The 22,875-nt window shown below is 49.4% G+C and overlaps 31 non-coding genes across 31 annotated transcripts; all 31 read left to right on the top strand.

Annotated features, from left to right (window-relative positions):
- Positions 1-333: 333 nt before the first annotated feature.
- On the top strand, positions 334-406 carry Trnak-uuu (transfer RNA lysine (anticodon UUU)). The gene has a single exon. It is a non-coding gene; the product is annotated as a tRNA-Lys (tRNA).
- Positions 407-544: 138 nt separating this feature from the next.
- Trnas-cga (transfer RNA serine (anticodon CGA)) lies at positions 545-626 on the top strand. Its single transcript has one exon. It is a non-coding gene; the product is annotated as a tRNA-Ser (tRNA).
- A 699-nt stretch (positions 627-1,325) lies between these two features.
- On the top strand, positions 1,326-1,407 carry Trnas-uga (transfer RNA serine (anticodon UGA)). Its single transcript has one exon. It is a non-coding gene; the product is annotated as a tRNA-Ser (tRNA).
- Positions 1,408-1,997: 590 nt separating this feature from the next.
- Trnaf-gaa (transfer RNA phenylalanine (anticodon GAA)) lies at positions 1,998-2,070 on the top strand. The gene has a single exon. It is a non-coding gene; the product is annotated as a tRNA-Phe (tRNA).
- Positions 2,071-2,608: 538 nt separating this feature from the next.
- Positions 2,609-2,681, top strand: Trnak-uuu (transfer RNA lysine (anticodon UUU)). Its single transcript has one exon. It is a non-coding gene; the product is annotated as a tRNA-Lys (tRNA).
- Positions 2,682-2,819: 138 nt separating this feature from the next.
- On the top strand, positions 2,820-2,901 carry Trnas-cga (transfer RNA serine (anticodon CGA)). The gene has a single exon. It is a non-coding gene; the product is annotated as a tRNA-Ser (tRNA).
- A 688-nt stretch (positions 2,902-3,589) lies between these two features.
- Trnas-uga (transfer RNA serine (anticodon UGA)) lies at positions 3,590-3,671 on the top strand. The gene has a single exon. It is a non-coding gene; the product is annotated as a tRNA-Ser (tRNA).
- A 590-nt stretch (positions 3,672-4,261) lies between these two features.
- On the top strand, positions 4,262-4,334 carry Trnaf-gaa (transfer RNA phenylalanine (anticodon GAA)). The gene has a single exon. It is a non-coding gene; the product is annotated as a tRNA-Phe (tRNA).
- Positions 4,335-4,872: 538 nt separating this feature from the next.
- Trnak-uuu (transfer RNA lysine (anticodon UUU)) lies at positions 4,873-4,945 on the top strand. Its single transcript has one exon. It is a non-coding gene; the product is annotated as a tRNA-Lys (tRNA).
- Positions 4,946-5,083: 138 nt separating this feature from the next.
- On the top strand, positions 5,084-5,165 carry Trnas-cga (transfer RNA serine (anticodon CGA)). The gene has a single exon. It is a non-coding gene; the product is annotated as a tRNA-Ser (tRNA).
- Positions 5,166-5,864: 699 nt separating this feature from the next.
- On the top strand, positions 5,865-5,946 carry Trnas-uga (transfer RNA serine (anticodon UGA)). Its single transcript has one exon. It is a non-coding gene; the product is annotated as a tRNA-Ser (tRNA).
- A 590-nt stretch (positions 5,947-6,536) lies between these two features.
- Positions 6,537-6,609, top strand: Trnaf-gaa (transfer RNA phenylalanine (anticodon GAA)). The gene has a single exon. It is a non-coding gene; the product is annotated as a tRNA-Phe (tRNA).
- Positions 6,610-7,147: 538 nt separating this feature from the next.
- On the top strand, positions 7,148-7,220 carry Trnak-uuu (transfer RNA lysine (anticodon UUU)). The gene has a single exon. It is a non-coding gene; the product is annotated as a tRNA-Lys (tRNA).
- Positions 7,221-7,358: 138 nt separating this feature from the next.
- Trnas-cga (transfer RNA serine (anticodon CGA)) lies at positions 7,359-7,440 on the top strand. Its single transcript has one exon. It is a non-coding gene; the product is annotated as a tRNA-Ser (tRNA).
- Positions 7,441-8,128: 688 nt separating this feature from the next.
- On the top strand, positions 8,129-8,210 carry Trnas-uga (transfer RNA serine (anticodon UGA)). Its single transcript has one exon. It is a non-coding gene; the product is annotated as a tRNA-Ser (tRNA).
- A 590-nt stretch (positions 8,211-8,800) lies between these two features.
- Trnaf-gaa (transfer RNA phenylalanine (anticodon GAA)) lies at positions 8,801-8,873 on the top strand. The gene has a single exon. It is a non-coding gene; the product is annotated as a tRNA-Phe (tRNA).
- Positions 8,874-9,411: 538 nt separating this feature from the next.
- Trnak-uuu (transfer RNA lysine (anticodon UUU)) lies at positions 9,412-9,484 on the top strand. The gene has a single exon. It is a non-coding gene; the product is annotated as a tRNA-Lys (tRNA).
- Positions 9,485-9,622: 138 nt separating this feature from the next.
- Trnas-cga (transfer RNA serine (anticodon CGA)) lies at positions 9,623-9,704 on the top strand. Its single transcript has one exon. It is a non-coding gene; the product is annotated as a tRNA-Ser (tRNA).
- Positions 9,705-10,403: 699 nt separating this feature from the next.
- On the top strand, positions 10,404-10,485 carry Trnas-uga (transfer RNA serine (anticodon UGA)). Its single transcript has one exon. It is a non-coding gene; the product is annotated as a tRNA-Ser (tRNA).
- Positions 10,486-11,075: 590 nt separating this feature from the next.
- On the top strand, positions 11,076-11,148 carry Trnaf-gaa (transfer RNA phenylalanine (anticodon GAA)). The gene has a single exon. It is a non-coding gene; the product is annotated as a tRNA-Phe (tRNA).
- Positions 11,149-11,686: 538 nt separating this feature from the next.
- Trnak-uuu (transfer RNA lysine (anticodon UUU)) lies at positions 11,687-11,759 on the top strand. The gene has a single exon. It is a non-coding gene; the product is annotated as a tRNA-Lys (tRNA).
- Positions 11,760-11,897: 138 nt separating this feature from the next.
- On the top strand, positions 11,898-11,979 carry Trnas-cga (transfer RNA serine (anticodon CGA)). The gene has a single exon. It is a non-coding gene; the product is annotated as a tRNA-Ser (tRNA).
- Positions 11,980-12,667: 688 nt separating this feature from the next.
- Positions 12,668-12,749, top strand: Trnas-uga (transfer RNA serine (anticodon UGA)). The gene has a single exon. It is a non-coding gene; the product is annotated as a tRNA-Ser (tRNA).
- Positions 12,750-13,339: 590 nt separating this feature from the next.
- Positions 13,340-13,412, top strand: Trnaf-gaa (transfer RNA phenylalanine (anticodon GAA)). The gene has a single exon. It is a non-coding gene; the product is annotated as a tRNA-Phe (tRNA).
- A 538-nt stretch (positions 13,413-13,950) lies between these two features.
- Positions 13,951-14,023, top strand: Trnak-uuu (transfer RNA lysine (anticodon UUU)). Its single transcript has one exon. It is a non-coding gene; the product is annotated as a tRNA-Lys (tRNA).
- A 138-nt stretch (positions 14,024-14,161) lies between these two features.
- Positions 14,162-14,243, top strand: Trnas-cga (transfer RNA serine (anticodon CGA)). Its single transcript has one exon. It is a non-coding gene; the product is annotated as a tRNA-Ser (tRNA).
- Positions 14,244-14,942: 699 nt separating this feature from the next.
- On the top strand, positions 14,943-15,024 carry Trnas-uga (transfer RNA serine (anticodon UGA)). The gene has a single exon. It is a non-coding gene; the product is annotated as a tRNA-Ser (tRNA).
- Positions 15,025-15,614: 590 nt separating this feature from the next.
- Trnaf-gaa (transfer RNA phenylalanine (anticodon GAA)) lies at positions 15,615-15,687 on the top strand. Its single transcript has one exon. It is a non-coding gene; the product is annotated as a tRNA-Phe (tRNA).
- A 538-nt stretch (positions 15,688-16,225) lies between these two features.
- On the top strand, positions 16,226-16,298 carry Trnak-uuu (transfer RNA lysine (anticodon UUU)). The gene has a single exon. It is a non-coding gene; the product is annotated as a tRNA-Lys (tRNA).
- Positions 16,299-16,436: 138 nt separating this feature from the next.
- Trnas-cga (transfer RNA serine (anticodon CGA)) lies at positions 16,437-16,518 on the top strand. Its single transcript has one exon. It is a non-coding gene; the product is annotated as a tRNA-Ser (tRNA).
- A 699-nt stretch (positions 16,519-17,217) lies between these two features.
- Positions 17,218-17,299, top strand: Trnas-uga (transfer RNA serine (anticodon UGA)). Its single transcript has one exon. It is a non-coding gene; the product is annotated as a tRNA-Ser (tRNA).
- Positions 17,300-22,875: the final 5,576 nt, after the last annotated feature.

Consider the following 22,875-nt stretch of genomic DNA (forward strand, 5'->3'; position numbering starts at 1 on the left):
TGAAGAACGTCTCCAACGGAACTGTGAAATGAGCGAAAACGTGGGAAACATTGCATTCAAAATGCTTGTGAATTTTCGAGTTGCCCAGTGAGTGTCAACAAAACACGTAAATCCTCTGCTCCAACGCATGAGACGTAACGACTGCTGCAATTTGTTTTTGCGTCGTGTGTCAGTATTCTTCGATAGTCTGTTACGAGCTTAGCACGATAAGTTTGTAGACAGCATCCAGGCGACGTTTTATTAGTTACGGCTCCATGCAGCGATTGCACAACAGTAAAGGACATGAGTCAATGTATAGTTGTGCATCGTGGAAGGTTTGCTAACGTCGTGTGAGCCCGGATAGCTCAGCCGGTAGAGCATTAGGCTTTTAACCTAAGGGTCCAGGGTTCAAATCCCTGTCCGGGCGGAAATTTTAATGCTTTGGTAGTGATTCGTCTAGTAGCGGCGGAAACACTACGGAAGAGAATGTAACTACGCCGTTTCCTGCCACCACAGTGCTTTAAACGGTAGCAGTTGCATGTGACGGGAGATGATCGCGCTCCGCGCAGTCGTGGCCGAGTGGTTAAGGCGTCTGACTCGAAATCAGATTCCCTCTGGGAGCGTAGGTTCGAGTCCTACCGGCTGCGTGCGATTTTGCGTAAAGAAGAGCAAATATTTTCACACGCATGAACGCGGGTGCAAACCAATGACGCCACTCTCAACAAGACGAAAATCTAAGAATACAGAGTTCCGCGACGGCCGCTGCTTCCTGTGGTTACCGGTTCACCACGCACTGACGCTGGGACTGCAGAAAGCCGTCGCAGGCCCACGAGTGCGCTCCCGTCATTTTCTCGCGCCGACGCCGAGTTTGTGAGTACACACATGTGCTTGGAAGTTTTGGACAGAGCGAACATTCATTTCTTTTTAAGAATCGTAATTCAGTCATTCGAGTGCGGCAAAAGCAATGGTGCAGCGTTTCTTTTCTTAAGATCTCGCAGCTACTTGCAAGTATGTCCACCGCTTAAGAGGACAGAAAACTAGCGTCAGCGGTGCGTCAGTGGGAAGTCGGTGAAGTCGCCATTGGAGCCATAAGCCAGTAATTACGACATGTGAATCAGTCGCTCATCACGCAGCTGTACGATAGCTCAGTCGGTAGAGCGTTAGGTTTTCAACCAAAGGGTGTTGGGTCCAAGCCTCTGCCTGGGCGAAAATTAACACACTTTCGTAACGGCTAATGTGCTGGCCATGGAAACACTAGAGAAAAGAGTGAGGCCAAGGCGCTTTCTGCCATCGGATTGCTTCTCAAGGTGGCACTTTCACTTGTCGGAAGACGCTTTTTGCCACCGGCAGTCGTGGCCGAGTGGTTAAGGCGTCTGACTTGAAATCAGATTCCCTCTGGGAGCGCAGGTTCGAGTCCTGCCGACTGCGAAAATTTTCTCGCTCACAGAAGATGGACGTTCAGCTGCATCCTAGCGGTTGCGTCACTACTAAACACGTGGGTCGCCAGCAATGTGCAGTGTTCTTGGCTACAGGGTGCAGCGCTAAAGTCGCGCCCAGAAGCCACAGCTCATCTCCTCGTCTCGCAGCCGTCCACCAGGTGTCAGTGCAAGTGTCGCCTCTCTGGGCAGTGCAGATGTGTCCATTTTAGCTTGCAGACGATGACGTGTAGCAATTTATGAGCTAGCGCAAGTCAAATGTTTTACCGTGTGTATCTGCTAGATACTGCCTCTCACACGGTGGAGAGGCTCACTCCTTCTTGTGTCTCGTTCTCTGCACACGAGTTGCACGTGGCATCGATATAGCACCGGTTTTCTAGCGTCAGCGAAGTCAATATTACATGAATCGAGTCGACGTGTTTGCTTGTTACGATGATGGAAGCAGAAGAAATGTGTGTGGTGCTTCACTGCATCTGCTGCTCGCCTTTCAGCGTCCCTGTGTCTTATAGACGAAGACGACTGTGAAATTGGCGACGAGGCAGAGGTTAACGAAGACGTACAAAACAGAGACGTTCCACGTCAGCCGAAATAGCTCAGTTGGGAGAGCGTTAGACTGAAGATCTAAAGGTCCCTGGTTCGATCCCGGGTTTCGGCATGCATTCGTTTTGAAGCTGACGCCAATGGAATTGCTCGAGTTTGTGATAATGTAACTACCGCCGAGAACAAAGGTGACTCCCTCCTGTAGCTGTTCTGGTTGTCTAGTGCATGCCATAAGAGGAACACAGTAGGCAACTGCCTGGGAAGCAAGAAAATAAAAAAAAATGTGCTACCGACTGCGTTCCCTTTTTTGTGTCAGGACGTGAAGAACGTCTCCAACGGAACTGTGAAATGAGCGAAAACGTGGGAAACATTGCATTCAAAATGCTTGTGAATTTTCGAGTTGCCCAGTGAGTGTCAACAAAACACGTAAATCCTCTGCTCCAACGCATGAGACGTAACGACTGCTGCAATTTGTTTTTGCGTCGTGTGTCAGTATTCTTCGATAGTCTGTTACGAGCTTAGCACGATAAGTTTGTAGACAGCATCCAGGCGACGTTTTATTAGTTACGGCTCCATGCAGCGATTGCACAACAGTAAAGGACATGAGTCAATGTATAGTTGTGCATCGTGGAAGGTTTGCTAACGTCGTGTGAGCCCGGATAGCTCAGCCGGTAGAGCATTAGGCTTTTAACCTAAGGGTCCAGGGTTCAAATCCCTGTCCGGGCGGAAATTTTAATGCTTTGGTAGTAATTCGTCTAGTAGCGGCGGAAACACTACGGAAGAGAATGTAACTACGCCGTTTCCTGCCACCACAGTGCTTTAAACGGTAGCAGTTGCATGTGACGGGAGATGATCGCGCTCCGCGCAGTCGTGGCCGAGTGGTTAAGGCGTCTGACTCGAAATCAGATTCCCTCTGGGAGCGTAGGTTCGAGTCCTACCGGCTGCGTGCGATTTTGCGTAAAGAAGAGCAAATATTTTCACACGCATGAACGCGGGTGCAAACCAATGACGCCACTCTCAACAAGACGAAAATCTAAGAATACAGAGTTCCGCGACGGCCGCTGCTTCCTGTGGTTACCGGTTCACCACGCACTGACGCTGGGACTGCAGAAAGCCGTCGCAGGCCCACGAGTGCGCTCCCGTCATTTTCTCGCGCCGACGCCGAGTTTGTGAGTACACACATGTGCTTGGAAGTTTTGGACAGAGCGAACATTCATTTCTTTTTAAGAATCGTAATTCAGTCATTCGAGTGCGGCAAAAGCAATGGTGCAGCGTTTCTTTTCTTAAGATCTCGCAGCTACTTGCAAGTATGTCCACCGCTTAAGAGGACAGAAAACTAGCGTCAGCGGGAAGTCGGTGAAGTCGCCATTGGAGCCATAAGCCAGTAATTACGACATGTGAATCAGTCGCTCATCACGCAGCTGTACGATAGCTCAGTCGGTAGAGCGTTAGGTTTTCAACCAAAGGGTGTTGGGTCCAAGCCTCTGCCTGGGCGAAAATTAACACACTTTCGTAACGGCTAATGTGCTGGCCATGGAAACACTAGAGAAAAGAGTGAGGCCAAGGCGCTTTCTGCCATCGGATTGCTTCTCAAGGTGGCACTTTCACTTGTCGGAAGACGCTTTTTGCCACCGGCAGTCGTGGCCGAGTGGTTAAGGCGTCTGACTTGAAATCAGATTCCCTCTGGGAGCGCAGGTTCGAGTCCTGCCGACTGCGAAAATTTTCTCGCTCACAGAAGATGGACGTTCAGCTGCATCCTAGCGGTTGCGTCACTACTAAACACGTGGGTCGCCAGCAATGTGCAGTGTTCTTGGCTACAGGGTGCAGCGCTAAAGTCGCGCCCAGAAGCCACAGCTCATCTCCTCGTCTCGCAGCCGTCCACCAGGTGTCAGTGCAAGTGTCGCCTCTCTGGGCAGTGCAGATGTGTCCATTTTAGCTTGCAGACGATGACGTGTAGCAATTTATGAGCTAGCGCAAGTCAAATGTTTTACCGTGTGTATCTGCTAGATACTGCCTCTCACACGGTGGAGAGGCTCACTCCTTCTTGTGTCTCGTTCTCTGCACACGAGTTGCACGTGGCATCGATATAGCACCGGTTTTCTAGCGTCAGCGAAGTCAATATTACATGAATCGAGTCGACGTGTTTGCTTGTTACGATGATGGAAGCAGAAGAAATGTGTGTGGTGCTTCACTGCATCTGCTGCTCGCCTTTCAGCGTCCCTGTGTCTTATAGACGAAGACGACTGTGAAATTGGCGACGAGGCAGAGGTTAACGAAGACGTACAAAACAGAGACGTTCCACGTCAGCCGAAATAGCTCAGTTGGGAGAGCGTTAGACTGAAGATCTAAAGGTCCCTGGTTCGATCCCGGGTTTCGGCATGCATTCGTTTTGAAGCTGACGCCAATGGAATTGCTCGAGTTTGTGATAATGTAACTACCGCCGAGAACAAAGGTGACTCCCTCCTGTAGCTGTTCTGGTTGTCTAGTGCATGCCATAAGAGGAACACAGTAGGCAACTGCCTGGGAAGCAAGAAAATAAAAAAAAATGTGCTACCGACTGCGTTCCCTTTTTTGTGTCAGGACGTGAAGAACGTCTCCAACGGAACTGTGAAATGAGCGAAAACGTGGGAAACATTGCATTCAAAATGCTTGTGAATTTTCGAGTTGCCCAGTGAGTGTCAACAAAACACGTAAATCCTCTGCTCCAACGCATGAGACGTAACGACTGCTGCAATTTGTTTTTGCGTCGTGTGTCAGTATTCTTCGATAGTCTGTTACGAGCTTAGCACGATAAGTTTGTAGACAGCATCCAGGCGACGTTTTATTAGTTACGGCTCCATGCAGCGATTGCACAACAGTAAAGGACATGAGTCAATGTATAGTTGTGCATCGTGGAAGGTTTGCTAACGTCGTGTGAGCCCGGATAGCTCAGCCGGTAGAGCATTAGGCTTTTAACCTAAGGGTCCAGGGTTCAAATCCCTGTCCGGGCGGAAATTTTAATGCTTTGGTAGTGATTCGTCTAGTAGCGGCGGAAACACTACGGAAGAGAATGTAACTACGCCGTTTCCTGCCACCACAGTGCTTTAAACGGTAGCAGTTGCATGTGACGGGAGATGATCGCGCTCCGCGCAGTCGTGGCCGAGTGGTTAAGGCGTCTGACTCGAAATCAGATTCCCTCTGGGAGCGTAGGTTCGAGTCCTACCGGCTGCGTGCGATTTTGCGTAAAGAAGAGCAAATATTTTCACACGCATGAACGCGGGTGCAAACCAATGACGCCACTCTCAACAAGACGAAAATTTAAGAATACAGAGTTCCGCGACGGCCGCTGCTTCCTGTGGTTACCGGTTCACCACGCACTGACGCTGGGACTGCAGAAAGCCGTCGCAGGCCCACGAGTGCGCTCCCGTCATTTTCTCGCGCCGACGCCGAGTTTGTGAGTACACACATGTGCTTGGAAGTTTTGGACAGAGCGAACATTCATTTCTTTTTAAGAATCGTAATTCAGTCATTCGAGTGCGGCAAAAGCAATGGTGCAGCGTTTCTTTTCTTAAGATCTCGCAGCTACTTGCAAGTATGTCCACCGCTTAAGAGGACAGAAAACTAGCGTCAGCGGTGCGTCAGTGGGAAGTCGGTGAAGTCGCCATTGGAGCCATAAGCCAGTAATTACGACATGTGAATCAGTCGCTCATCACGCAGCTGTACGATAGCTCAGTCGGTAGAGCGTTAGGTTTTCAACCAAAGGGTGTTGGGTCCAAGCCTCTGCCTGGGCGAAAATTAACACACTTTCGTAACGGCTAATGTGCTGGCCATGGAAACACTAGAGAAAAGAGTGAGGCCAAGGCGCTTTCTGCCATCGGATTGCTTCTCAAGGTGGCACTTTCACTTGTCGGAAGACGCTTTTTGCCACCGGCAGTCGTGGCCGAGTGGTTAAGGCGTCTGACTTGAAATCAGATTCCCTCTGGGAGCGCAGGTTCGAGTCCTGCCGACTGCGAAAATTTTCTCGCTCACAGAAGATGGACGTTCAGCTGCATCCTAGCGGTTGCGTCACTACTAAACACGTGGGTCGCCAGCAATGTGCAGTGTTCTTGGCTACAGGGTGCAGCGCTAAAGTCGCGCCCAGAAGCCACAGCTCATCTCCTCGTCTCGCAGCCGTCCACCAGGTGTCAGTGCAAGTGTCGCCTCTCTGGGCAGTGCAGATGTGTCCATTTTAGCTTGCAGACGATGACGTGTAGCAATTTATGAGCTAGCGCAAGTCAAATGTTTTACCGTGTGTATCTGCTAGATACTGCCTCTCACACGGTGGAGAGGCTCACTCCTTCTTGTGTCTCGTTCTCTGCACACGAGTTGCACGTGGCATCGATATAGCACCGGTTTTCTAGCGTCAGCGAAGTCAATATTACATGAATCGAGTCGACGTGTTTGCTTGTTACGATGATGGAAGCAGAAGAAATGTGTGTGGTGCTTCACTGCATCTGCTGCTCGCCTTTCAGCGTCCCTGTGTCTTATAGACGAAGACGACTGTGAAATTGGCGACGAGGCAGAGGTTAACGAAGACGTACAAAACAGAGACGTTCCACGTCAGCCGAAATAGCTCAGTTGGGAGAGCGTTAGACTGAAGATCTAAAGGTCCCTGGTTCGATCCCGGGTTTCGGCATGCATTCGTTTTGAAGCTGACGCCAATGGAATTGCTCGAGTTTGTGATAATGTAACTACCGCCGAGAACAAAGGTGACTCCCTCCTGTAGCTGTTCTGGTTGTCTAGTGCATGCCATAAGAGGAACACAGTAGGCAACTGCCTGGGAAGCAAGAAAATAAAAAAAAATGTGCTACCGACTGCGTTCCCTTTTTTGTGTCAGGACGTGAAGAACGTCTCCAACGGAACTGTGAAATGAGCGAAAACGTGGGAAACATTGCATTCAAAATGCTTGTGAATTTTCGAGTTGCCCAGTGAGTGTCAACAAAACACGTAAATCCTCTGCTCCAACGCATGAGACGTAACGACTGCTGCAATTTGTTTTTGCGTCGTGTGTCAGTATTCTTCGATAGTCTGTTACGAGCTTAGCACGATAAGTTTGTAGACAGCATCCAGGCGACGTTTTATTAGTTACGGCTCCATGCAGCGATTGCACAACAGTAAAGGACATGAGTCAATGTATAGTTGTGCATCGTGGAAGGTTTGCTAACGTCGTGTGAGCCCGGATAGCTCAGCCGGTAGAGCATTAGGCTTTTAACCTAAGGGTCCAGGGTTCAAATCCCTGTCCGGGCGGAAATTTTAATGCTTTGGTAGTGATTCGTCTAGTAGCGGCGGAAACACTACGGAAGAGAATGTAACTACGCCGTTTCCTGCCACCACAGTGCTTTAAACGGTAGCAGTTGCATGTGACGGGAGATGATCGCGCTCCGCGCAGTCGTGGCCGAGTGGTTAAGGCGTCTGACTCGAAATCAGATTCCCTCTGGGAGCGTAGGTTCGAGTCCTACCGGCTGCGTGCGATTTTGCGTAAAGAAGAGCAAATATTTTCACACGCATGAACGCGGGTGCAAACCAATGACGCCACTCTCAACAAGACGAAAATCTAAGAATACAGAGTTCCGCGACGGCCGCTGCTTCCTGTGGTTACCGGTTCACCACGCACTGACGCTGGGACTGCAGAAAGCCGTCGCAGGCCCACGAGTGCGCTCCCGTCATTTTCTCGCGCCGACGCCGAGTTTGTGAGTACACACATGTGCTTGGAAGTTTTGGACAGAGCGAACATTCATTTCTTTTTAAGAATCGTAATTCAGTCATTCGAGTGCGGCAAAAGCAATGGTGCAGCGTTTCTTTTCTTAAGATCTCGCAGCTACTTGCAAGTATGTCCACCGCTTAAGAGGACAGAAAACTAGCGTCAGCGGGAAGTCGGTGAAGTCGCCATTGGAGCCATAAGCCAGTAATTACGACATGTGAATCAGTCGCTCATCACGCAGCTGTACGATAGCTCAGTCGGTAGAGCGTTAGGTTTTCAACCAAAGGGTGTTGGGTCCAAGCCTCTGCCTGGGCGAAAATTAACACACTTTCGTAACGGCTAATGTGCTGGCCATGGAAACACTAGAGAAAAGAGTGAGGCCAAGGCGCTTTCTGCCATCGGATTGCTTCTCAAGGTGGCACTTTCACTTGTCGGAAGACGCTTTTTGCCACCGGCAGTCGTGGCCGAGTGGTTAAGGCGTCTGACTTGAAATCAGATTCCCTCTGGGAGCGCAGGTTCGAGTCCTGCCGACTGCGAAAATTTTCTCGCTCACAGAAGATGGACGTTCAGCTGCATCCTAGCGGTTGCGTCACTACTAAACACGTGGGTCGCCAGCAATGTGCAGTGTTCTTGGCTACAGGGTGCAGCGCTAAAGTCGCGCCCAGAAGCCACAGCTCATCTCCTCGTCTCGCAGCCGTCCACCAGGTGTCAGTGCAAGTGTCGCCTCTCTGGGCAGTGCAGATGTGTCCATTTTAGCTTGCAGACGATGACGTGTAGCAATTTATGAGCTAGCGCAAGTCAAATGTTTTACCGTGTGTATCTGCTAGATACTGCCTCTCACACGGTGGAGAGGCTCACTCCTTCTTGTGTCTCGTTCTCTGCACACGAGTTGCACGTGGCATCGATATAGCACCGGTTTTCTAGCGTCAGCGAAGTCAATATTACATGAATCGAGTCGACGTGTTTGCTTGTTACGATGATGGAAGCAGAAGAAATGTGTGTGGTGCTTCACTGCATCTGCTGCTCGCCTTTCAGCGTCCCTGTGTCTTATAGACGAAGACGACTGTGAAATTGGCGACGAGGCAGAGGTTAACGAAGACGTACAAAACAGAGACGTTCCACGTCAGCCGAAATAGCTCAGTTGGGAGAGCGTTAGACTGAAGATCTAAAGGTCCCTGGTTCGATCCCGGGTTTCGGCATGCATTCGTTTTGAAGCTGACGCCAATGGAATTGCTCGAGTTTGTGATAATGTAACTACCGCCGAGAACAAAGGTGACTCCCTCCTGTAGCTGTTCTGGTTGTCTAGTGCATGCCATAAGAGGAACACAGTAGGCAACTGCCTGGGAAGCAAGAAAATAAAAAAAAATGTGCTACCGACTGCGTTCCCTTTTTTGTGTCAGGACGTGAAGAACGTCTCCAACGGAACTGTGAAATGAGCGAAAACGTGGGAAACATTGCATTCAAAATGCTTGTGAATTTTCGAGTTGCCCAGTGAGTGTCAACAAAACACGTAAATCCTCTGCTCCAACGCATGAGACGTAACGACTGCTGCAATTTGTTTTTGCGTCGTGTGTCAGTATTCTTCGATAGTCTGTTACGAGCTTAGCACGATAAGTTTGTAGACAGCATCCAGGCGACGTTTTATTAGTTACGGCTCCATGCAGCGATTGCACAACAGTAAAGGACATGAGTCAATGTATAGTTGTGCATCGTGGAAGGTTTGCTAACGTCGTGTGAGCCCGGATAGCTCAGCCGGTAGAGCATTAGGCTTTTAACCTAAGGGTCCAGGGTTCAAATCCCTGTCCGGGCGGAAATTTTAATGCTTTGGTAGTGATTCGTCTAGTAGCGGCGGAAACACTACGGAAGAGAATGTAACTACGCCGTTTCCTGCCACCACAGTGCTTTAAACGGTAGCAGTTGCATGTGACGGGAGATGATCGCGCTCCGCGCAGTCGTGGCCGAGTGGTTAAGGCGTCTGACTCGAAATCAGATTCCCTCTGGGAGCGTAGGTTCGAGTCCTACCGGCTGCGTGCGATTTTGCGTAAAGAAGAGCAAATATTTTCACACGCATGAACGCGGGTGCAAACCAATGACGCCACTCTCAACAAGACGAAAATCTAAGAATACAGAGTTCCGCGACGGCCGCTGCTTCCTGTGGTTACCGGTTCACCACGCACTGACGCTGGGACTGCAGAAAGCCGTCGCAGGCCCACGAGTGCGCTCCCGTCATTTTCTCGCGCCGACGCCGAGTTTGTGAGTACACACATGTGCTTGGAAGTTTTGGACAGAGCGAACATTCATTTCTTTTTAAGAATCGTAATTCAGTCATTCGAGTGCGGCAAAAGCAATGGTGCAGCGTTTCTTTTCTTAAGATCTCGCAGCTACTTGCAAGTATGTCCACCGCTTAAGAGGACAGAAAACTAGCGTCAGCGGTGCGTCAGTGGGAAGTCGGTGAAGTCGCCATTGGAGCCATAAGCCAGTAATTACGACATGTGAATCAGTCGCTCATCACGCAGCTGTACGATAGCTCAGTCGGTAGAGCGTTAGGTTTTCAACCAAAGGGTGTTGGGTCCAAGCCTCTGCCTGGGCGAAAATTAACACACTTTCGTAACGGCTAATGTGCTGGCCATGGAAACACTAGAGAAAAGAGTGAGGCCAAGGCGCTTTCTGCCATCGGATTGCTTCTCAAGGTGGCACTTTCACTTGTCGGAAGACGCTTTTTGCCACCGGCAGTCGTGGCCGAGTGGTTAAGGCGTCTGACTTGAAATCAGATTCCCTCTGGGAGCGCAGGTTCGAGTCCTGCCGACTGCGAAAATTTTCTCGCTCACAGAAGATGGACGTTCAGCTGCATCCTAGCGGTTGCGTCACTACTAAACACGTGGGTCGCCAGCAATGTGCAGTGTTCTTGGCTACAGGGTGCAGCGCTAAAGTCGCGCCCAGAAGCCACAGCTCATCTCCTCGTCTCGCAGCCGTCCACCAGGTGTCAGTGCAAGTGTCGCCTCTCTGGGCAGTGCAGATGTGTCCATTTTAGCTTGCAGACGATGACGTGTAGCAATTTATGAGCTAGCGCAAGTCAAATGTTTTACCGTGTGTATCTGCTAGATACTGCCTCTCACACGGTGGAGAGGCTCACTCCTTCTTGTGTCTCGTTCTCTGCACACGAGTTGCACGTGGCATCGATATAGCACCGGTTTTCTAGCGTCAGCGAAGTCAATATTACATGAATCGAGTCGACGTGTTTGCTTGTTACGATGATGGAAGCAGAAGAAATGTGTGTGGTGCTTCACTGCATCTGCTGCTCGCCTTTCAGCGTCCCTGTGTCTTATAGACGAAGACGACTGTGAAATTGGCGACGAGGCAGAGGTTAACGAAGACGTACAAAACAGAGACGTTCCACGTCAGCCGAAATAGCTCAGTTGGGAGAGCGTTAGACTGAAGATCTAAAGGTCCCTGGTTCGATCCCGGGTTTCGGCATGCATTCGTTTTGAAGCTGACGCCAATGGAATTGCTCGAGTTTGTGATAATGTAACTACCGCCGAGAACAAAGGTGACTCCCTCCTGTAGCTGTTCTGGTTGTCTAGTGCATGCCATAAGAGGAACACAGTAGGCAACTGCCTGGGAAGCAAGAAAATAAAAAAAAATGTGCTACCGACTGCGTTCCCTTTTTTGTGTCAGGACGTGAAGAACGTCTCCAACGGAACTGTGAAATGAGCGAAAACGTGGGAAACATTGCATTCAAAATGCTTGTGAATTTTCGAGTTGCCCAGTGAGTGTCAACAAAACACGTAAATCCTCTGCTCCAACGCATGAGACGTAACGACTGCTGCAATTTGTTTTTGCGTCGTGTGTCAGTATTCTTCGATAGTCTGTTACGAGCTTAGCACGATAAGTTTGTAGACAGCATCCAGGCGACGTTTTATTAGTTACGGCTCCATGCAGCGATTGCACAACAGTAAAGGACATGAGTCAATGTATAGTTGTGCATCGTGGAAGGTTTGCTAACGTCGTGTGAGCCCGGATAGCTCAGCCGGTAGAGCATTAGGCTTTTAACCTAAGGGTCCAGGGTTCAAATCCCTGTCCGGGCGGAAATTTTAATGCTTTGGTAGTGATTCGTCTAGTAGCGGCGGAAACACTACGGAAGAGAATGTAACTACGCCGTTTCCTGCCACCACAGTGCTTTAAACGGTAGCAGTTGCATGTGACGGGAGATGATCGCGCTCCGCGCAGTCGTGGCCGAGTGGTTAAGGCGTCTGACTCGAAATCAGATTCCCTCTGGGAGCGTAGGTTCGAGTCCTACCGGCTGCGTGCGATTTTGCGTAAAGAAGAGCAAATATTTTCACACGCATGAACGCGGGTGCAAACCAATGACGCCACTCTCAACAAGACGAAAATCTAAGAATACAGAGTTCCGCGACGGCCGCTGCTTCCTGTGGTTACCGGTTCACCACGCACTGACGCTGGGACTGCAGAAAGCCGTCGCAGGCCCACGAGTGCGCTCCCGTCATTTTCTCGCGCCGACGCCGAGTTTGTGAGTACACACATGTGCTTGGAAGTTTTGGACAGAGCGAACATTCATTTCTTTTTAAGAATCGTAATTCAGTCATTCGAGTGCGGCAAAAGCAATGGTGCAGCGTTTCTTTTCTTAAGATCTCGCAGCTACTTGCAAGTATGTCCACCGCTTAAGAGGACAGAAAACTAGCGTCAGCGGGAAGTCGGTGAAGTCGCCATTGGAGCCATAAGCCAGTAATTACGACATGTGAATCAGTCGCTCATCACGCAGCTGTACGATAGCTCAGTCGGTAGAGCGTTAGGTTTTCAACCAAAGGGTGTTGGGTCCAAGCCTCTGCCTGGGCGAAAATTAACACACTTTCGTAACGGCTAATGTGCTGGCCATGGAAACACTAGAGAAAAGAGTGAGGCCAAGGCGCTTTCTGCCATCGGATTGCTTCTCAAGGTGGCACTTTCACTTGTCGGAAGACGCTTTTTGCCACCGGCAGTCGTGGCCGAGTGGTTAAGGCGTCTGACTTGAAATCAGATTCCCTCTGGGAGCGCAGGTTCGAGTCCTGCCGACTGCGAAAATTTTCTCGCTCACAGAAGATGGACGTTCAGCTGCATCCTAGCGGTTGCGTCACTACTAAACACGTGGGTCGCCAGCAATGTGCAGTGTTCTTGGCTACAGGGTGCAGCGCTAAAGTCGCGCCCAGAAGCCACAGCTCATCTCCTCGTCTCGCAGCCGTCCACCAGGTGTCAGTGCAAGTGTCGCCTCTCTGGGCAGTGCAGATGTGTCCATTTTAGCTTGCAGACGATGACGTGTAGCAATTTATGAGCTAGCGCAAGTCAAATGTTTTACCGTGTGTATCTGCTAGATACTGCCTCTCACACGGTGGAGAGGCTCACTCCTTCTTGTGTCTCGTTCTCTGCACACGAGTTGCACGTGGCATCGATATAGCACCGGTTTTCTAGCGTCAGCGAAGTCAATATTACATGAATCGAGTCGACGTGTTTGCTTGTTACGATGATGGAAGCAGAAGAAATGTGTGTGGTGCTTCACTGCATCTGCTGCTCGCCTTTCAGCGTCCCTGTGTCTTATAGACGAAGACGACTGTGAAATTGGCGACGAGGCAGAGGTTAACGAAGACGTACAAAACAGAGACGTTCCACGTCAGCCGAAATAGCTCAGTTGGGAGAGCGTTAGACTGAAGATCTAAAGGTCCCTGGTTCGATCCCGGGTTTCGGCATGCATTCGTTTTGAAGCTGACGCCAATGGAATTGCTCGAGTTTGTGATAATGTAACTACCGCCGAGAACAAAGGTGACTCCCTCCTGTAGCTGTTCTGGTTGTCTAGTGCATGCCATAAGAGGAACACAGTAGGCAACTGCCTGGGAAGCAAGAAAATAAAAAAAAATGTGCTACCGACTGCGTTCCCTTTTTTGTGTCAGGACGTGAAGAACGTCTCCAACGGAACTGTGAAATGAGCGAAAACGTGGGAAACATTGCATTCAAAATGCTTGTGAATTTTCGAGTTGCCCAGTGAGTGTCAACAAAACACGTAAATCCTCTGCTCCAACGCATGAGACGTAACGACTGCTGCAATTTGTTTTTGCGTCGTGTGTCAGTATTCTTCGATAGTCTGTTACGAGCTTAGCACGATAAGTTTGTAGACAGCATCCAGGCGACGTTTTATTAGTTACGGCTCCATGCAGCGATTGCACAACAGTAAAGGACATGAGTCAATGTATAGTTGTGCATCGTGGAAGGTTTGCTAACGTCGTGTGAGCCCGGATAGCTCAGCCGGTAGAGCATTAGGCTTTTAACCTAAGGGTCCAGGGTTCAAATCCCTGTCCGGGCGGAAATTTTAATGCTTTGGTAGTGATTCGTCTAGTAGCGGCGGAAACACTACGGAAGAGAATGTAACTACGCCGTTTCCTGCCACCACAGTGCTTTAAACGGTAGCAGTTGCATGTGACGGGAGATGATCGCGCTCCGCGCAGTCGTGGCCGAGTGGTTAAGGCGTCTGACTCGAAATCAGATTCCCTCTGGGAGCGTAGGTTCGAGTCCTACCGGCTGCGTGCGATTTTGCGTAAAGAAGAGCAAATATTTTCACACGCATGAACGCGGGTGCAAACCAATGACGCCACTCTCAACAAGACGAAAATCTAAGAATACAGAGTTCCGCGACGGCCGCTGCTTCCTGTGGTTACCGGTTCACCACGCACTGACGCTGGGACTGCAGAAAGCCGTCGCAGGCCCACGAGTGCGCTCCCGTCATTTTCTCGCGCCGACGCCGAGTTTGTGAGTACACACATGTGCTTGGAAGTTTTGGACAGAGCGAACATTCATTTCTTTTTAAGAATCGTAATTCAGTCATTCGAGTGCGGCAAAAGCAATGGTGCAGCGTTTCTTTTCTTAAGATCTCGCAGCTACTTGCAAGTATGTCCACCGCTTAAGAGGACAGAAAACTAGCGTCAGCGGTGCGTCAGTGGGAAGTCGGTGAAGTCGCCATTGGAGCCATAAGCCAGTAATTACGACATGTGAATCAGTCGCTCATCACGCAGCTGTACGATAGCTCAGTCGGTAGAGCGTTAGGTTTTCAACCAAAGGGTGTTGGGTCCAAGCCTCTGCCTGGGCGAAAATTAACACACTTTCGTAACGGCTAATGTGCTGGCCATGGAAACACTAGAGAAAAGAGTGAGGCCAAGGCGCTTTCTGCCATCGGATTGCTTCTCAAGGTGGCACTTTCACTTGTCGGAAGACGCTTTTTGCCACCGGCAGTCGTGGCCGAGTGGTTAAGGCGTCTGACTTGAAATCAGATTCCCTCTGGGAGCGCAGGTTCGAGTCCTGCCGATTGCGAAAATTTTCTCGCTCACAGAAGATGGACGTTCAGCTGCATCCTAGCGGTTGCGTCACTACTAAACACGTGGGTCGCCAGCAATGTGCAGTGTTCTTGGCTACAGGGTGCAGCGCTAAAGTCGCGCCCAGAAGCCACAGCTCATCTCCTCGTCTCGCAGCCGTCCACCAGGTGTCAGTGCAAGTGTCGCCTCTCTGGGCAGTGCAGATGTGTCCATTTTAGCTTGCAGACGATGACGTGTAGCAATTTATGAGCTAGCGCAAGTCAAATGTTTTACCGTGTGTATCTGCTAGATACTGCCTCTCACACGGTGGAGAGGCTCACTCCTTCTTGTGTCTCGTTCTCTGCACACGAGTTGCACGTGGCATCGATATAGCACCGGTTTTCTAGCGTCAGCGAAGTCAATATTACATGAATCGAGTCGACGTGTTTGCTTGTTACGATGATGGAAGCAGAAGAAATGTGTGTGGTGCTTCACTGCATCTGCTGCTCGCCTTTCAGCGTCCCTGTGTCTTATAGACGAAGACGACTGTGAAATTGGCGACGAGGCAGAGGTTAACGAAGACGTACAAAACAGAGACGTTCCACGTCAGCCGAAATAGCTCAGTTGGGAGAGCGTTAGACTGAAGATCTAAAGGTCCCTGGTTCGATCCCGGGTTTCGGCATGCATTCGTTTTGAAGCTGACGCCAATGGAATTGCTCGAGTTTGTGATAATGTAACTACCGCCGAGAACAAAGGTGACTCCCTCCTGTAGCTGTTCTGGTTGTCTAGTGCATGCCATAAGAGGAACACAGTAGGCAACTGCCTGGGAAGCAAGAAAATAAAAAAAAATGTGCTACCGACTGCGTTCCCTTTTTTGTGTCAGGACGTGAAGAACGTCTCCAACGGAACTGTGAAATGAGCGAAAACGTGGGAAACATTGCATTCAAAATGCTTGTGAATTTTCGAGTTGCCCAGTGAGTGTCAACAAAACACGTAAATCCTCTGCTCCAACGCATGAGACGTAACGACTGCTGCAATTTGTTTTTGCGTCGTGTGTCAGTATTCTTCGATAGTCTGTTACGAGCTTAGCACGATAAGTTTGTAGACAGCATCCAGGCGACGTTTTATTAGTTACGGCTCCATGCAGCGATTGCACAACAGTAAAGGACATGAGTCAATGTATAGTTGTGCATCGTGGAAGGTTTGCTAACGTCGTGTGAGCCCGGATAGCTCAGCCGGTAGAGCATTAGGCTTTTAACCTAAGGGTCCAGGGTTCAAATCCCTGTCCGGGCGGAAATTTTAATGCTTTGGTAGTGATTCGTCTAGTAGCGGCGGAAACACTACGGAAGAGAATGTAACTACGCCGTTTCCTGCCACCACAGTGCTTTAAACGGTAGCAGTTGCATGTGACGGGAGATGATCGCGCTCCGCGCAGTCGTGGCCGAGTGGTTAAGGCGTCTGACTCGAAATCAGATTCCCTCTGGGAGCGTAGGTTCGAGTCCTACCGGCTGCGTGCGATTTTGCGTAAAGAAGAGCAAATATTTTCACACGCATGAACGCGGGTGCAAACCAATGACGCCACTCTCAACAAGACGAAAATTTAAGAATACAGAGTTCCGCGACGGCCGCTGCTTCCTGTGGTTACCGGTTCACCACGCACTGACGCTGGGACTGCAGAAAGCCGTCGCAGGCCCACGAGTGCGCTCCCGTCATTTTCTCGCGCCGACGCCGAGTTTGTGAGTACACACATGTGCTTGGAAGTTTTGGACAGAGCGAACATTCATTTCTTTTTAAGAATCGTAATTCAGTCATTCGAGTGCGGCAAAAGCAATGGTGCAGCGTTTCTTTTCTTAAGATCTCGCAGCTACTTGCAAGTATGTCCACCGCTTAAGAGGACAGAAAACTAGCGTCAGCGGTGCGTCAGTGGGAAGTCGGTGAAGTCGCCATTGGAGCCATAAGCCAGTAATTACGACATGTGAATCAGTCGCTCATCACGCAGCTGTACGATAGCTCAGTCGGTAGAGCGTTAGGTTTTCAACCAAAGGGTGTTGGGTCCAAGCCTCTGCCTGGGCGAAAATTAACACACTTTCGTAACGGCTAATGTGCTGGCCATGGAAACACTAGAGAAAAGAGTGAGGCCAAGGCGCTTTCTGCCATCGGATTGCTTCTCAAGGTGGCACTTTCACTTGTCGGAAGACGCTTTTTGCCACCGGCAGTCGTGGCCGAGTGGTTAAGGCGTCTGACTTGAAATCAGATTCCCTCTGGGAGCGCAGGTTCGAGTCCTGCCGACTGCGAAAATTTTCTCGCTCACAGAAGATGGACGTTCAGCTGCATCCTAGCGGTTGCGTCACTACTAAACACGTGGGTCGCCAGCAATGTGCAGTGTTCTTGGCTACAGGGTGCAGCGCTAAAGTCGCGCCCAGAAGCCACAGCTCATCTCCTCGTCTCGCAGCCGTCCACCAGGTGTCAGTGCAAGTGTCGCCTCTCTGGGCAGTGCAGATGTGTCCATTTTAGCTTGCAGACGATGACGTGTAGCAATTTATGAGCTAGCGCAAGTCAAATGTTTTACCGTGTGTATCTGCTAGATACTGCCTCTCACACGGTGGAGAGGCTCACTCCTTCTTGTGTCTCGTTCTCTGCACACGAGTTGCACGTGGCATCGATATAGCACCGGTTTTCTAGCGTCAGCGAAGTCAATATTACATGAATCGAGTCGACGTGTTTGCTTGTTACGATGATGGAAGCAGAAGAAATGTGTGTGGTGCTTCACTGCATCTGCTGCTCGCCTTTCAGCGTCCCTGTGTCTTATAGACGAAGACGACTGTGAAATTGGCGACGAGGCAGAGGTTAACGAAGACGTACAAAACAGAGACGTTCCACGTCAGCCGAAATAGCTCAGTTGGGAGAGCGTTAGACTGAAGATCAAGTCGCGCCTGAGACACCGTGCTGATCGGACGTATTAAGTGCTCCGCTCCGACACGTGTTTACAAGTCGTGATTACTACTTAACTTTCTCTTTGACCGTGAAGTGTTCTGATTTGCGTATATTGATCTCGAGTTTGATTTTCGTTCTTGTGTTATTCTAGCGGTTCAACCGCTAGCTATAGTTTGCAATGTCCAGGTTATTTCCGCGAAAGTGTACACTCCGTTTTGATTTCGACAAGTCTACCCGTTACGTGCAGCCTAGTTCCTTGGAAATACATGATTGGATTGTGGATGTTATTGGGATTACCTCTGATCAGGTGCACACTGCGTATTATGATACCGAGCAATATTGTTTCTTTGTAAAATTGCTGAATCCTGTGTTACTGGAAAAGATTATGACGACACACGGAGGGAGAGCTGTTTTTCGGCACCGGGACGAGTCTGTAAGTACTGTCCTCATTTCCAATGCCGACGTAGAGTATACCAATGTGCGTATCTTTCATTTACCCCCTGAAGTAGAAAATTGTTATCTGAAGGAGGTTCTGTCTAAATTCGGGGATATCAAGCAGATTCGAAACGAACGGTGGTCGAACCAGCACAGGTTACAATGTTACAGTGGCGTCCGATCTGTAGAAATGCATATAAAGCAGAATATACCCTCCCATATTACCGTTTGTGACTATAGGGCTCACGTTACTTACAGTGGCCAACCTCCCACGTGCCATATCTGTAATGAGAGTGGTCACTTGCGTCAGGACTGTCCCAGGCGAATGTTTGTGCTAAAGAATTCGCTGCAGCAGCGTAAACGGCTTACGTTGGCTGATGTAGTGGCAGCTAAACCTATGATAGAGCGTGAGGTCCCTAGTTCTGACGTACCTTCGGAAGAGCTACAAGAAATTCGCCCTGAAGAGTTTCCGGCTCTGGTTAGGAGAGATCATGGTGCTAAGCCACCAGCGAAAGTCGATGCCACGACTAATAAGAGGCGTCGAACTTGTGACAGCCGTGACTCTGATGATGACACATTCAGTACGCACGAGACCGCGGAACCGGACGTCCGGGGAACCGCTTCGGACGCAAAGGTTATAACCGGTGCAGCAATTGTGGACGATTCTTCTACCGCACTTTCAAGCGCCGATACTTCCGTAGATGCCGTTCAGTTACCACAGGCTCATGTCTCAGAACTTCCGCAACAGCACACTCAGGAAGGTCAACAAGTAGGTGTGGCGCACGTGTCTGCTGGAAGTACACACATTGAGGCTCGCTGTGATGGTATACAAACACTGTCTCCAAGCGCGGACGGTACACAACACGTGGCAGCCGCTCCGGCCCTGGCCTCAGAACAACACGAATGTCAACAACTCCGTGACGGTATACAAACACAGCAGCCCGGGACTGTCAGTGACAACAAACAGCTTCGGGCAGCGAGTATTGCCAAACAAACTGATAGTGAAAGTGGTGGCTCAGCTGATCGCTCGCCAGAGGGTTCGGCGCCTCCGCTCCCGGCGCAAGATTTGTCAGGAGAGAAGCTTGACATCACCCAAGATCCTCCCACGCCTCCGACTGCAGCGGTGCTACACAGTGTCCGTCACAGGATCCGAGTGCCGCCCAATGTTAATGCTGTCCGGAAAAAGAGTAAAAACAAAGACGCAAGAGAACAACTCAGTGACGTTCCAGACACGAATTCCGCGGCCGCTACTACGATGGAATGGCATGGAGATGTGGACAACTAAAGGCAGTTGATCCCTCTTTCTCTCAGACGTCCGGTTATTATGTCACAGGCCTATACGATCACGACCCTCAATATTAATAAAATCCGATCAGAAGTGAAACTGAATGCATTAAAACAATATCTGTATGAGTCAGGAACTGATATAGCACTTTTGCAGGAGGTGTCCATGCCACTTTTTACTATTCCTGGGTTTGTCGGAATTACGAATTTTTCCCCGGAAACGACTGTGGGGACCGCAATCTTAATTAGAGAAGGGATTCCAGTTACTGAGATTGACAAATTGGAATCGGGTAGAGGGGTGGGGATCACCGTTTACGGCGTCACCATCATCAACTTGTACGCACCTTCTGGCAATACCTATAGAGCAGAACGAGCTACTTTTTTTCGGGAACATATACTTTATTTATTTAGGAAAAATCCCCGACGCCTTATCATTGGTGGTGATTTTAATTGTGTCTTATCCCGGAAAGATCAGTCCCCAAATTTTAATTATTCGTCTGAATTAAAGCGCCTCGTGACAGACCTAAAACTTAAAGATGCGTGGGAAATTCGGTACCCGACGTTGGTGCGCTTCACTCACATCGTCGCGAATTCCTGTAGCAGAATCGACAGGATTTATGTTTCCGACGTTTTCGAGAACGATTTATTAAAAGTAGAGACGATCCCCTCCAGTTTCTCCGATCACAGTGGTGTCATCGCGTGCCTGAAATTACTTCCACAACCCACACGATGGTATAAAAATCAATGGAACCTGAATGTGTCTTTGTTAACGGATGTTGAGCTGGAGGAGGGGGTGCGTCGGGCTTGGGAGCAGTGCTTGCGCGCTACTAACAGATTTCGTAGCACTATAGAGTGGTGGACTCTGCAGGCAAAGCCGAAACTGCGAAATGTCATCATGCACTTCGGAATTGAAAGGGCGGCGGAGATCAAAAAGACGATGGAATTTTATTACACAATCTTACGGGACCTGTACGATCGTGCAGACGCGACGACTACCAGAATCGACGACATTCGGAAAATTAAGGCAAAATTAATCAGTCTAAAGAGGATGCAACTGGACGGCCTTAAGATAAAATCTAAAGTGACGTCGGTCAGAGATGATGAAGCAGCCGCTCTGTACCACCTCGTCAAACATACAAAGAACAGGAGGCGGACTTTTATTGATGCCCTGAAACTCGAGGATGGAAGAACGATTGACACTCAGCGAGAGATTGTCAACGCTCTGCACGAATATTATGTCCACACCTACGCATCAGCGGCTCTACACGACGACTACTATGATGGACTGTTTAGCGCCATTTCATCTACCGTAACAAGGGAAGAAAATGACTCCATCTCGTTAGCCTTCAGTAATAAAGATGTTTTGGAGGTCGTCAGCAGTTCGCCACTTAAGAAATCCCCTGGCCCTGATGGCTTACCAGTTGAGTTTTACAAGCACTATTGGCACATCATCGGGGACAAACTTACTCAAGTCGTGAACGAAGTCTTGCAAGGAACGTCTGTCCCACCCGTCTTTAAGGAATGTAAAATTGTGCTTCTCCCTAAAAACAGAGGTACTAAAGCTATCACCAATTTCCGACCAATATCGTTATTAAACTCTGATTATAAGATCGTGGCTCGCGCAATTAACGTGAGACTCATGCCGCTCACTGCTAAAATCATAGGCCAACAGCAGACATGTGCCTTTAGACGAACAATTCTGCAAACGGCTGCTTTTTACCGAGATGTCATTGCTTTATCGAGCGCTAGTAACATGAAATGTGGGCTGATCTTTCTAGATTTTTTTAAAGCTTTTGATCTCGTAAATCACGCGTACCTCCTCGAGACTATGCAAAGATTGGGTTTCTCTCGGAACACGATTGCCATGATTAAAAATGTGGCCATGGGAATCACTGCAAAACTTTCCGTTAACTCACAACTGACGCGGCCAATACAAATCAACAGAGGGGTTCCACAAGGGAGCCCCTTGTCCATGTTGCTTTTTGTACTCTCCCTTGAACCTCTGTTACAACAGTTGCAGACGAAACTCACTGGGATTACAATTTCTGGGGTCAAAAATGTAATCGGAGCCTATGCCGACGATGTGGGTGTGGTGATTCGCACTGTCGATGATGTCACCATATTAGCGGCTGAACTTCGGAAATACTGTCTGGCGTCAGGGGCGCAGTTAAATGAACAAAAAAGCAAATTTCTGAACCTCTGTGGCCTCCAGCATTTGCGTGTTGATTATGCGACACAAGTCAGAGTACACAAGGCTCTGGGGATCATGTTGACGGCGTCCTCTCTAAAGATGATAGCGGCTAACTGGCGGGATGTAGCACGTAAAATAAATGGTGCCCTAATTGATAATTACCATCGCAGCCTCAACCAATTTGATCGTATTCAACTCATCAACGCCTGTATTTTATCAAAGGCGTATTACATGGCGCAGCTTCTGCCGCTCCCTGCAGTACTTGCTAGAAATATTATGTCGAAGATAACCAATTTTATTTGGCGCGGGGAAATTTTTCGCGTATCTGCCAAAACTGCAACACTCCACCCCCTAAACGGAGGGATGGGCTTAGTCGACATCAAGAAAAAGGCAGCAGCTCTCTATGTTACAAGGACGGTCTCTATTATTAACAATTATCCTTCGGGCATTACGGCGCAATTATTCACTGCAGTCAGGCCGCAAAGTCTTGACCCCCCGCTGAACATTCAGACCATCAGTTACAAGCTCAAACACATCCGCGATTATTACTTTGCACGCAGCTACATCGGTCGAGAAGTCTTATATTTCTCGACATTTAGCGGCTCCAGCAATATTGGCATACTGGCGACAACACGAAGGACCGAATCCAATTGTTACGAAGTACAGTGGCATCAACTGGGATATGGTATGGCGTAATGTCAGTTCCCGTGTCCTTACTTCAGCCTCTCGAACTGCATGGTACAAAGCAATCAATGATGTGATTAGCACCAATGAGAGGCTGCATAATATCGGACTCAGTGATTCAACTCTCTGCCATCGCTGTCAACTGGTGGATACCGTTATGCACCGTTATACCTGCGGAGAACGTGCACGAAATTGGGGCTGGCTGAGAGAAAAAATAGCCATTGTTACCAGGACTACAACCGCCAACATACCTTCAACTATGTTGTCTCGACCCGACGAGAGATATTATCCGCCGGCGAAAAATAACGTAGTTATGTGGTTGCTGGGCAACTATTCCAGCTA

This window comes from Schistocerca nitens, unplaced genomic scaffold (assembly GCF_023898315.1).
Source record: "Schistocerca nitens isolate TAMUIC-IGC-003100 unplaced genomic scaffold, iqSchNite1.1 HiC_scaffold_94, whole genome shotgun sequence".
NCBI lineage: Eukaryota > Metazoa > Arthropoda > Insecta > Orthoptera > Acrididae > Schistocerca > Schistocerca nitens.